The sequence below is a fragment of the Melanerpes formicivorus genome, unplaced genomic scaffold (assembly GCF_026170545.1).
Source record: "Melanerpes formicivorus ecotype bairdi unplaced genomic scaffold, bMelFor1.0.p_v2 SCAF_3, whole genome shotgun sequence".
NCBI classification, from domain to species: domain Eukaryota; kingdom Metazoa; phylum Chordata; class Aves; order Piciformes; family Picidae; genus Melanerpes; species Melanerpes formicivorus.
In genome coordinates this window covers 23,854,714-23,868,072 of record NW_027142355.1, presented here as the reverse complement: position 1 = coordinate 23,868,072, position 13,359 = coordinate 23,854,714, and the positions used below count along the sequence as shown (strand labels likewise).

The following is a 13,359-nucleotide window of genomic DNA, read 5'->3' as shown; positions in this document are numbered from 1 at the left end:
CTCTAGTGGAAGAGTTGTTTCCAGGACAACAAGGTTGGTGATGGAGTTGCAGAGTGTGTGTTTCTGTTCATCTTCTCTTGCTTGTTACTAATCAGTAAGGTAAGAAGATCTCTTTGGACTTGATTTGTTGTTCAGTGAGTTGTGCTCCATCAGTTATTTTTAGTCTACACTAGGTTGTCCATGTGGCTCTTCTTTTTGCTATCTCAGGAGGTACCTGTTACACAATAAATTGCATTTGAGTTGTTTTTTATGATCACATGGTAGCCAAATGAATTGCTCTCTGGACTGCTAACAGCTCTGAGGTGTTTTGGTTTTTTTAAAGAAAGAAAACAGCTTTGTGCTTTAAGTTTCAAGCTGGATGAGATGCAAGTTTCTCTAACTCAGGGGTGACCTCATTGCCCTCTACAACTACCTGAAGGGTGGTTGTAGCCAGGAAGGGGTTGGTCTCTTCTCCCAGGCAACCAGCACCAGAACAAGAGGACACAGTCTCAAGCTGTGCCAGGGGAAGTTTAGGCTCGAGGTGAGGAGAAGGTTCTTCACTGAGAGAGTCATTTGTCATTGGAATGTGCTGCCCGGGGAGGTGGTTGAGTCACCGTCCCTCGAGGCGTTCAAGAGGATATTGGATGTGGCACTTGGAGCCATGGTCTAGTCATGGGGTCTGTGCTGATAGGTTGGACTCGATGATCCTCGAGGTCTCTTCCAACCTTAGTTATACTGTGATACTGTAACTGTTAGAACAGAATTTTCTTCTGGTGTAATATTTTTTTGGAGTATATACTAATGATACACTGTCATGCAAATGAATATGGCATAAATTAAATGAAATCATTTTCCCCTGGAGTATACTCAGCTGTAGGAATTCTATTGTGAGATTTTTCTGCTGGAGTTTGGAATTTGGAAGAAGCAGCCACTGAATTAAATGTAGTTGGCAATTTTAAAGGGGCATACCTAGCATAAAATCACACCCATCTCCAAAATACATTGACCAAAATACATCTCAAAAATACATCCTTTTTAGACGGTTTTCTTTTTTTTTCCTTCACAAAAGCTTTTTGAGAGAAGTTATGTCCTGTTTTTCCTTTTTTTTAACCACAAATACTGGCTGTGCATTTTAGAGGCAAGCACACCAAAAGTAGTGGCCAGGTCATTAGTGAAGAGCATGCTTTGTGAAGCTCTGTTGCTGTGTTGCTAGGAGTTTAGCTGTGTTCCTTTTGAAGGAGTTAGATGTATTTTATTTAATGTTGAGGTTTTAAATCTTAATTTGGTTAAGGTTCAGGAAACACTTCTTGTGCATAGCTGTGACAAATTGATGGGATCCTCTGTTTCCTGAATGCATTCCTGATAGTAGAAGATGGATGCCACATGCTAAGATCAGAGTATGGACAGTGTTTAAACCATTTATAGAATCATAGAATATTAGGCGCTGGAAGGGACCTCTAGAGATTGAGTCCAACTCCCCTGCTAAAGCAGGAACACCTAGGGCAGGATGCATAGGAACACATCCAGGTGGGTTTTGAAAGTCTCCAGAGAAGGAGACTCCACGGTTTCTCCAGGTAGCCTACTCCAGTGCTGTGCTACTCTCACTGTAAATGTTTTCCTCATGCTGAGGTGGAACTTCATGTGTTCTGGCTTGTATCCACTGTTTCCTGTCCTGTAACTGGGTACAACGGAAAAGAGTCTGTCCCCTTCATCTCAACACCCACCCCTCAGATATTTATAGACAATAGTAAGATCCCCGCTTAGCATCCCTTCTCGAGACTATACAGCCCCAGGTCTGTCAGCCTTTCTTCATAGGAGAGATATTCAGGTCCCTTAATCCTCATAGCTCTCTTGAAGAGCTAATAGATGGTTGTCTCTCCTGAGTTGAAGTGCACAAAACAGGATACAGTATTCCAGGTGTGGTCTCACCATGATAGAGAGGGAGGAGAACCTCGTGGACCTGCTGGACACACTGTTCTTGATACATACACTTTTTGAGTTGATGGATACATTTTTCCACCTGTTCCTATAGCATGACTAAGAAGACCACACTTTATTGATTTAGGAAAAAACAGTATGACATGACATGAACACTACACTCAGGTGACTGTGGTGGTTACCACACCTTATCAGTATTGCATGGCTCTCTAGATTGTTGGAAAGGGAATTTAGACAGGTTGACAGATCCAGGTTCCATTTACTAGTTACTGTGTTACTTCCTTGTGTCTGTAACCAGAATCAGGATTCTTTCTGACTGGTGTCCTCATCTTTCCATCTCTTTTCTTCTCGCTCGCTCGCTCGCGCTCTCTCTCTCTCTCTCTCTCTCTCTCTCTCTCTCTCTCTCAGCTTACTGATTGCAGTGGAACAAGAGCAGTGCTAATCTTGATGGATGAGATGTGCCTGTACTTCATTTTCCAGTATGTCCTTGGTTATTTTGTTATTCCATGATCTGGATCATGCCAGTTCTTTCTGGAGGTTTGAGTAGTTCTTCCAGGTTGCTGAAGGTTTACTAATTATGTGACTAAACAGAGAATGTAGCATTAGAGCATTCTTTCTAAGGACAATGCTCTCATAACTCGACTTAGGATATTTCTGGGTTTGTTTTTGTGATTGCATTGATTTATTTTTTTTTTTGTGGTGGGTGTTTCTTTATTTTGTTTGTTGTCATTTGTTTGTTACATTTTACTCTTAAGTGCTTTACAAACACTAATGCATTTCCAGTCAGGTATAGATACAGTTTCTCTGTCTTTACAAAGTTGAATCCAAAGCACAGAGAAGGACATAGCAGCCAAGCCATTCACATTTCCTGCCTGTTCAAGTGTCTTAAGGTACCTGAAACATAGGGCTGGTACATAAGGTATGACTTGAGACCAAGAGGAAGTCATCAGCTTTCTAAAGTGGTTGTTGGAGGCCCACAAGGAGCAGTCATGGAGTTTAACAAGGAGATATATAACTATCTGAGTAGTTCAGTCCTTTACATTTCTTTACTTTCTCTGTGGCTGTGAGGAAATTCTTTGTTGAACTCTGCAGTAGGATTTGGAACTTCTGGTTCTTCAGTGTTACACTCACATCACAAGGCATTCTCCACAGTTCATCTTGATAGAGGAATTTCATGTAACAAATATTCTGGCAGTTAAAACTGGAGAAAGAGAAATGAATGATGGAAATATTTTCCAGTGCTGACTAAAAGCAAACAGAAACTTCAACCATTAATGAACATTATGATGAGAAAGTTCAGTTGAAGCAAATACTTCTTTCTAACAGAATTTGTCTTGTGTTTGTTGTGTTACAGAGAAAGAAATATTGACTGAGTTGTACAAGTGAAGGAGGACAATTCAAAATGTAAGTCAGTGTATAATGCCTATTTTCCTCTTTATAAGACTGTAGGCCAGTTGTTCTGTAAGACACCCATGTAATTAAAAATAAAGACTATGAGATCTTCTCATTTCTTAAACTGTGAGCATAGCTTACAGAGTTTGTAGAACTGTTCGGAGTTCCCTGGTTTCAAGGCATGTGGTTCAGGGTGAGCTGCAACCAGTAGATAATCTCTCTCTGTCTTTCATGGCTGTGTCAAGGCATAAAGCAGTTCAGGATTGTCACGTAATTGAATTTTTACTGTTGTGGTAGCAGTGATGGTGAAGGATGTGGAGGGGAGAGGTTTGTGGGGAAAGGCTTTGTCTCAGGCTTTGTCATGAAATTTGAACCTGCAGGAATGCAAGAAGGGCTGGAAAAGGCTGTTGGGCTCCAGAGCTTGTTAGTAGTCTCTGTAATACCAGTTGGTGTAAGAAAATCTTACTTAAAGGCTGCTGTATTTTTGGCTGGGTATTTTCAAATATATTCAACCTTTTTCCCTGAGAGTATTGTATGTGTCTATGGTTTAGCACAGGAGTGTTTTCCATTTCAGTTATTAAAAGCATTTAAGTGGCATTTTTTAATAGCAAGCCTCGCAGATCATCTTTCTGATTTACTTGTAGACAATGGCAAATTTTCAAGATAGATTCTTTCTTGAGCAGAGCATGTACCATGTGGTAACAACATCTCCACTGTGATTGTAATAACAAAACCTGAGATTATTCTCAATTTGCTTTCACACCACCTAACAAGTGGACTCATTAAAAGATTGCATGAGGTTTTCCATGTATTGTTGACTCAACTTTAAAGTATTGTAAGTCTGCAAAGTGTGTCTCAGCTTGCTCACTAAGAGATAGGTATGTGTTTTGGAATTATTGATGACCCCATTTGTCATACAGTCTTTGGTGCTCTCTTATTTTTCTGTTACCTATATGAATGTTAATTTATAAAATGTGTCTCTCTTCTCATCTGAAAAATTAAACTAATTCCACAGACTAGCTTTTAAAGACAGTTTCTATTTATTATTATTTTTAAATGAGAGGAATATGTGTCAGGCATGCAATTCTTTCAGCATCATGTTTTCCACACTGATTTAATAGTCATTGAGTCTCCTCAAATATTCTTGTTTCCAAGACCTGTTTTAGGGCAGTAAATCTTCTTGGCTGTAAAATTCTTGAAACGATTCAGTAGGGTGATTGTTTCCTTAGCACATTCCTACAGAGATCACAGTTAGAAATGGAAAACTCCTTAATCAGGTCAACTTCTTCCCTGCAATGTGGGTAGTCAGTGCTGGAAGTCATAATGGAATCATCAACGTTTGATCTTGTCAGCTGCTAAGGTCTGATGCTCACAAGTATCCTGATTTCTCTCGTTGTTATTTATAGTAAGTTTTCTATTAGAGTGTTATGCTGAACTACGCTGTGAAATGCCCAGCCAGGTGGAGAAGAAAAGCTGGGGAATGGTGTAACTCTTTATTAAAATAGAAAAGCTGTCTCTCAGAGTTCACATTGAAAACATTAATGGAGTGACCAAAGACCTCCTTAATTTCCCTATCCACTTGGACATGAAGCTAGGGGATCATGTGGTGTGCACAGTTGACTTTTTGGCATAAATGGTGAGAAAAGATTCATCCATCACAGTTGTAACACCTTCCTTCTGTATGGTATGTGCCATGCATAGTTTTTGGGCTCTCATGTAAACTGTAGCAACTGTGAGCTGTGGCAGTATGTGGTGTGGTGTCTTCTCAGCTTTTACTCTTCTTGGGTTTGTCATTAGTTACCTTCCAGAAACTGCCAGACCGGATAGAATCATAGAATAGTTTGGGTTGGGGAGGAACTTTACAGGTCTCATGTCCAACCTCCATGCAGTTAGTAGGGACATCTGCAACTAGCTGAGGTTGCTCAGAGCCGTGTCCAGCACATTGGACAAATCCAACATAAACAGTGCACCCCTTGAGATATATATACTGTAATAAATTGTCAAGCTTGCAAAGACAATGTAAGTGTGATATCTGGTCTGTTGATCTCTGGAGGGTGTCTACACATTCTGTAACCTGTGTGGCTTTCTGACAACTGGAAAAGGCTGTTAAAATTGGACATTGCTGTTTGGGAGCATGGAAGAAAGGAATTCTGCCAAGAGCCCCTAAGGAGCTCTGTGTATTAGGTTTCCAAGGCAATCCATTAGGTAGTTCATCAGAACATCATGTGTGCAGAGAAAACATAGATGTGGTTTTGGCAAAACTTTGTGTAGTTGAAGCTCTAGGTAAAAACACCAGGCTGTGCTATGAGAGACAGAGTCCCTTGATTTTAAAGTCTGTAACTTTCTGAAATACCCTAATTTTCTTCCTTTGATGCTTGGACATTTTATAATGGAATCATCCTTTAGGTTGTTCTACACTGCTGGAAGCAGTACATGTTGGGGTTAGGTCCTCTGCTGGCATTTCCTTCAAAGAGTCAGGCTTTGGGATCTGAAATTCTTCATCTTCATTCCTACCTCTGGAGAAAAAGAAATGAAGCTTTGCAGTTCCATCAAGATTATTAGCAGATTAGTGTATTAAATCTGTTCTTACCTTTTTGTTTTGGAAAAAGGGAGCCTTGTATATTTACTTGCCTCACCTGCCAGAGATACTTCTATTTGAACTGTGGGTTTCAACCAGCTGCTATTGCCACAATGCATAAACCTTAGGATTTTCAACATTGCACTTCAAAGTGATCCAAAACAACCTTTTGTTATGCTTATAGATATGGCTAAGTCATGATAGAGAAGAAATTCTGCACTTAAAAAGTGGGCTCAAAGATTGCTTCTTCTCTGGAGGATCACAGAGTTGTGTCTGCATATTTATCCCAGTGAAGGTCTTGCAGAAGAAATGGTCATATTTGGACTCTGTTACATGTATGTGTTTGCACACAAGCTTTTTAGGGCTGGTGGAAGTATCTGCTGCCATGATCCTGTTGGTATTGTTGGTTGGTTGTGTAAAGATGACAGGTGGTCTAGTAAATGGGCCAGGTAGTGAGAAGCTTTTTATGGGCAGTTGTAGTTCTGCTCGCTCACACTTTCCACAAAGTCACTTTGTCTGTTTTATGCCTCTCATACCTGTGAAGTGGGGGCACCATATCTACTTCATGGTTCAGTATTTTGAATTGACAGCAGTAAAAGCCTAATACCTGACCTTGTGAGACATCCTGTTCCTTGCACGTGTGTGAGCAAACAGGTGTCATGGAACATACGGGGCTTTGAGCATCCTCATCTAGGGGAATTTCTCTGCTCATGCTATGGGGGTTAGAAATACATGATCTTTAAGGTCTCTTCCAACCCAAACTACACCTTGATTCTGTGTGCCTGATGAGGAGGGCTTGAAGAGACCAGTACAGGCAGCAACAGTAAAGAAAGCCCCTTTCCTTTTCAGGTACCTGCTTTCTTCTGAGAAGGTCCACTGGCATGTGTGGCATAAAAAGAGACAAACCACAAAGAGGTCAGTGTTACTCTGCGTGTGTGAAGTAGCCATTAGCACATGCAGTGGGTATTCAAAAAGAAACTCTCTGTTTGACAGTGCTCCCTTCTAGATGACTTGGAAACATAAAAACACAAGCTAGTTTTAAAAGAGCACTTTAAATTTTTGTCAGATGTGAAAGTACCTGTAAGTTTAACGTGTGCTTTGCAAAGAGAGGAGCATGCTAAAGACCAGTTATCAGATGAACTGTTTTGTGGGTTGTCTCTGTGGTAGGATGGCTTCGTATACAAAATACTGGCACCACCATTAATGTGGAGGTGGCTTTATTGTCACTTTGTAGGAGCTCTTGTCTTGTGCCACATGCATAGGAGCTATGTGCTGGGGTGATGTATGTCACTTGCTGTACTTCACTGGGCTCAAGAATGAGCTATGAGTCAATTCTGAATTCTCTGTCTGTAGCCATATTTATAGAATCATGCCCCTGTACTGTGCGTTGCCCCTGTACTCTGCATTGGTTAGGCCACACCTTGAGTACTGTGTCCAGTTCTGGGCCCCTCAGTTTAAGAAGGGCATTGAAACACTTGAACGTGTCCAGAGAAGGGCAACAAGGCTGGTGAGAAGCCTTGAGCACAAGCCCTATGAGGAGAGGCTGAGGGAGCTGGGATTGTTTAGTCTGGAGAAGAGGAGTCTCAGGGGTGACCTCATTGCCCTCTACAACTACCTGAAAGGTGGTTGTAGCCGGGAAGGGGTTGGTCTCTTCTCCCAGGCAACCAGCGCCAGAACAAGGGGACACAGTCTCAAGCTGCGCCAGGGGAGGTTTAGACTCAAGGTGAGGAGAAAGTTCTTCACCGAGTGAGTTGTTTGTCATTGGAATGTGCTGCCCCAGGGAGGTGGTGGAGTCACCGTCCCTGGAGGCGTTTAAGAGGAGATTGGACGTGGCACTTGGTGCCATGGTCTAGTCATGGGGTCTGCCATTAAGTACTGGGAGGCTGCTGTAAGGTCTTCTTGGAGCCTTCTCTTTTTCAGGCTGAAGAACTGCAATTCTCTCAGCCTGTCTTTGCAGCAGAGGGGTTCCAGCCCTCTGATCATTTTTGTGGCCTCCTCTGGACCTGTTGCACCAGGTCTATGACTCTCTCTCTCTTTCTCAGACTCCAGACCTGGACCCAGCACTTCAGGTGGGATCTCAAAGTATTTTAGGAAGCTCCATGGAGCAGGACTCTTGAATCTCCTTTTTTCCCCACTTTCCTAAAGGAATACAGCTTCTAAAACTAATTTATTGCAACTGTAAAAACCAACAACAAACCAACCATCCAACCACAAAAAGACCCCAAACAAACAAAGCCCAAAACAACAGCCAACCAAATAATAATAAAAAACCCACTCAACCAAACAGAACAGAAAAAGGAGGTCATGTATCAACCTGGAATATATATACATATCCAAACTAAATGGTAAGGAGCATGTGTTCCTTTCTTCCTCACCTGTGAAATACCCCAAAACTGCAGTTTTCTCATGAGTTCTAATGTTTAAATTGGAAGGAACCTTGCAGCAAAATGTCTTTAGAACTTTCCATTTCAAGAAGCAAGATAGAAGCACTTACTTTCAGTACTCCTTAGCTCTCTCTTGATTTTAAGATCCAGAATTTATATAGAAATTCAGTTTTCCCTGACTGACAAGGTGAAAATACAGATTTGGAGATCACTTAAGTGTCCATCTCACAGTGATGCTTATTCTGATGCCTTCCTCAATTCTCTTGAGCAAATGCAGCTGCACACAGAGGGATGCAGGGTCTTTACGCAGTTTCTACCTGTATAAGCTGTAACCATGTTTGTCTTTTGGTGCTGAAAGACTGAGCATGAGCTCACTGCTGATGTGGAAGCTGTGCAATTAAGTCATTGTGCACTGATAATAGTTTTTTTTTCTTAACATGAAACTCTTGAGACTAACAAATCATGATTAGACTTTATTTAGATTTTCTTTTTCCCTAACCAAGGCTGGGTTCTGCAGCTCTGAGGCTATATATGACTCACAACTGCTCACACAGCCTATTACCACATTCTTTTTCTCACATTATTTATTCATACTAATACAGAATAGTGCTGACATTTATTAACAGATGGACATGCTAAGTAGATGCTAAGTAGATTTAAAAGCCTTAGTAGAGGTTGCTGTGGGCTTTTACCTCACAACCCATTTCCACTTGTAAAGACAGCAAGGGTTTGTGAGTAGCCTTACAGTCACCAGGTTCCGTGTGTGTGTAAGCCAGCTTGGGGTGAGCAGAGATAAGTCACTGCTCCTAACATTTACTCTCTGTGGGATGGAATCAGTACAACCTGTTTACTTGCAGCTCAGAAATCTTCAGCCTTCTTCAACTTGCAGTTTTATATATCAGATTTATATCACAGTTATATTTGCTTTTGGGCTTTAGATTTTTCTTGCAGGAAGTTAGTGGGGGGAAAACATAACTTCATAGGAAAAAGGATACTTTTATTATTATTTAGTTCTTTACATGTCTGTAATGTTTTGATGTTTTCAGGTGATAAACATACCTGACATGTACACTCCTTTCTGGCTTTTCAGAATCTTTTCTGTGAGAGTGAAGTCTGTCTTTTCTGCCCCAGAAGAAACGCTTCTTCCCTTTTCCTCCGTCATTCTGGCTGCTCTGTTGTGAGACATGACCTTTCTTCCATAAACATCCTTCTTAGCTCACCAGCTTGGAGGACTAAACTAACCACTCAGCCTCAAAAATGTCAACCATCTCTGTCAGGCTTCCAGGAGTTGCCTTATTAGTAGGGTGATAGCTACATGGATGGTCAATGTGGGTGATTCTCTGGGTTTCTTCCCTGATACTCCACTATCTTCAGTGTCTTACAGTCCTTCTGGGTGGCATAAGCTCTGGCAGAGACTGAACTTGTCTCAGGCAGGTAGTTTTCTCCATATGGAATGAGCCTTCCAATGAGAGGACAAGGTGGAACAGAGGATACAAAAAGGATGTTCATGTCTTGGTAGGATATATCTGTCACAAATAATAAGATTTCCAACCTCTCTTTACAAATCTAGATGTGTATTAGTGCCCTCAGGGGAAGGTAAGACTTCAAATACCTCAGAGGGCTTTGGAAATAAATTAGTTCATATTGCCTTTCATACAAACCACTACCCACCCAGTTTAAAGCTTGATTTAAGAAATACTAGAGTTCCTCGAACTTGGATGCTGGAGATGAACTTTAGGAGGAGCTGGAAGGAACCTTTAAATGTCATCTACTCCAACACCCGTGCTGTCAGCAGGGACACAGTCAAATAGAGCAGGTTGCTCAAAGCCTTGTCCAGCCTAACCTTGAATATTGACAGGGATGGGCCTTCTACCACCTCTCTGGGCAATCTGTGTAAATGTTTCACCACCCTCAGGGTAAAAAACTTCTTCCTTAGATCTAGTCTAAACCTCACTTTTTTTTGATTTGAAATTATCCCCCCTTACCTTGTCACAACGCACCCTGCTTAAAAAGGTTGTCCCTATTTTCCCTTTAGGTCCCCACTGAGTACTGAAAGGCCACAATAAGGTCACTCTGGAGCCTTTTTTCCTCCATGCTGAACTATCCAAACTCTCAGCCTGTCCTCATGCTTATGATGTAAGTTAACACCACAAGTTTACAGCAGAGCAGGGACCAGAACTCAAGAACGTTTTCAAAAGCTCTGTGGCCATCGGAGGCACCACGAACCACACTATTCACTGTTCAGAGTGACAGGCTCTACTTAATCTAAAGCCATCTATGAGTCTGAACAAAGCAAAGTGCAGATGGTACATGTACTATTTCTGATAGCCACTCTAGCTCATTTGCAGCTAGCTGGTGTCTCTGGATGCTTCAATATTAAGCCGTGTAAATTCTCCAGAGGCTGTCCACCCACTGCTCTATTTGTAAATGCAAAGCTGTCTCCGTGTAAGCTGCAGGATGCATGTGTGAGGAAAGAAAATACGTCATAAAAGGGATGCTCTCAAAAATTATCTTCGTCCTGAGAGTTCCCTCTAAAAGTGTCTCATTCTGTGCTGCGTTCGTCAGCATCTTAATTTTATTTGTTACATTCTACTGCAGGCAGAGACAAACCTATATCCAAACAGCTAATTCTACACATCATCATAGTATCAGTCAGGGTTGGAAAGGACCACAAGGATCATCTAGTTCCAACCCCCCTGCCATGGGCAGGGACACCCCACACTAGATCAGGCTGGCCAGAGCCTCGTCCAGCCTGCTCTTAAACACCTCCAAGGATGGGGCCTTGACCACCTCCCTGGACAACCCATTCCAGGGTTTCACCACTCTCATGGGGAAGAACCTCCTCCTCACATCCAGCCTGAATCTCCCCACCTCCAGCTTCATTCCATTCCCCCTAGTCCTATCACTACCTGAGATCCTGAGAAGTCCCTCCCCAGCCTTCCTGTAGGCCCTCTTCAGATACTGGAAGGCCACAATGAGGTCACCTTGGAGCCTTCTCTTCTGCAGACTGAACAGCCCCAACTCCTTCAGTCTGTCCTCATAGGAGAGGTGCTTCAGCCCTCTGATCATCCTCGTGGCCCTTCTCTGGACACGTTCCAGCACCTCCACATCCCTCTTGTAATAGGGGCTCCAGAACTGGACACAGTACTCCAGGTGGGGTCTCACCAGAGCTGAGTAATGCAACAACTTAGACCATTCTAAATATATACAGTTAGTAGCATCTTAGTGTTTTTAATTTCTCTTCACTTTCCAAAAAGTGTTTTCCCTCCTCATAAGAACAAGTCCAAGTTCAAACCTGCATTCAGTATCTCCATATGAAAAAGAATTTGCCATTGGATTCAAATGTGGGACTTCTATTAATTTTGATAATGCTAACTACTCTGAGTATATCATATGTGTATAGAGGAGGTAATGGGTTAGATGATGCCACAAATTCACAGAACTGTTAAGGTGGGAAGAGACCTTTGAGATCACGAAGTCCAGCTGCTCTCCTAGAGCTTGCGATCTCACCACTGCAGATGTCACGTCAGAAAAATAATGGAGATGGAGCTCACAACACCTCAGTATCTCAGTACATTAGAGGTTGGAAGGGACCTCCAGAGATCATCAAGTCCAACCCCCTGCCAAAGCAGGATCACCCAGGGGAGTCCACACTGGGATGCATTCAGATGGGTTTTGAACGTGTCCAGACAAGGAGACTCCACAACCTCCCTGGACAGCCTGTTCAGTGCTCTGTCACATTCACTGTAAAAAGGTTTCTCCTCATGTTGACGTGAAATATTCAGTGTTCAAACTTGTACCTGTTGTTCCTTGTCTTATTGTGCACCACTGAAAAGAGCTTGGCCCCCTCCACTTGACACCCACCCCTCCTGAAACTATATGGAAGACCTTATTGTGCAAAATCAGTTTTATTTGTTTGGGTTATTTTAGAAAAGGCTAATAGAACACAGGTATATAGCCTGGAGACCTCTGTTGCATTTGTACTTGCCTGTTGTGTCAGTTGGACAAGTTGCTTTGCATTTTCCAGCTTCATTCCTTCTGTCAGAGACAGAAGTGTAAAACACTTTAAAATCTTGAATTAGGATTATTATGGACTTCCATAATGTTGATTAAAATCCTTTTCCTCCTCATTAATGCCTTCCCAGAGAGAAGAATTAATAGAATTATTCTTTTTTCCCCAGCTGCTCTTGATTGATACTCTGCAGCTCCTGAAGATAGGATTTAACTGACCCATTCTGTTGTCCAACTATCTACTGAGCAAATTCAGATGGAGAGTACAGTTGGGTACATTGTGTCCCTAATTCTGTTAGGACATGGTCTGGCAGGAATTACTTCCTTGTTGGTCTTACTCAGCAGGCTGCAGTTTTAAAACAGCCAGGCTGAACAGAACTTTGTCGACTGCTGTATTGGTTTATCTTAACGTTAATCAGCTGGGGATTGGGGAAATGGCCTCAAGTTGTGCCACAGGAGGTTCATGTTGGATGTTAAGAAAAATTTCTTCACAGAAAGGGTGATCAGGCCTTGCAACAGGCTGCCCAGGGAAGTGGTTGAGTCCCCATTCCTGGAGGTATTTAAGGCATGGTCATCTCTAGATTAGGAACTGGTTACACAGTGGAGTGCTAAGAGTACTGATCAGTGGTGCCAAGCCCAGCTGGAGATCTGTAACTACAGCAGTCCCCCGGGGATCAGTGCTGGGTCCAGTCCTGTTCAACATCTTTATCCATGACATTGATGAGGGGACAGTGTGTCTGCTCAGCAGGTTTGCTGATGATACCAAACTGGGAGGCTTGGCTGATAGACCTGAAGGCTGTGCAGCCATTCAGTGAGGCTTGGACAGACTGGAGAGCTGGGCAAAAAGGAACCTAATGAAATTCAACATGGCTAAGTGTCACCCAGGTGTTGTGGCACAGCCAGATATGAATCTCTGTGCAGAGAGAAGCTCTTGTGATGCTGCTCTTGTGAATGCAAAAAGTGAATTCAAGCAGGCACTGAAGTACATGGGTGCAGTGGGTAAGGAGGGCAATGATCTGGCACAGCCCTATTGCAGAAGTGGTTTAGATCAATGGAGTTATATCACCATGCTTAGAA

General features: G+C 42.4%; 1 protein-coding gene across 4 annotated transcripts in view; it reads left to right on the top strand.

Annotated features, from left to right (window-relative positions):
- LOC137457138 (endonuclease domain-containing 1 protein-like) overlaps positions 1-13,359 on the top strand; it is a 215,835-nt gene that overhangs the window by 68,399 nt on the left and 134,077 nt on the right. For all 4 annotated transcript variants that reach the window (XR_010991218.1, XM_068168940.1, XM_068168948.1 and 1 more), the window contains exon 3: positions 3,272-3,321. The gene's annotated coding sequence lies outside the window, so the exon portion shown is untranslated. The remainder of the gene's footprint in view (positions 1-3,271; positions 3,322-13,359) is intronic.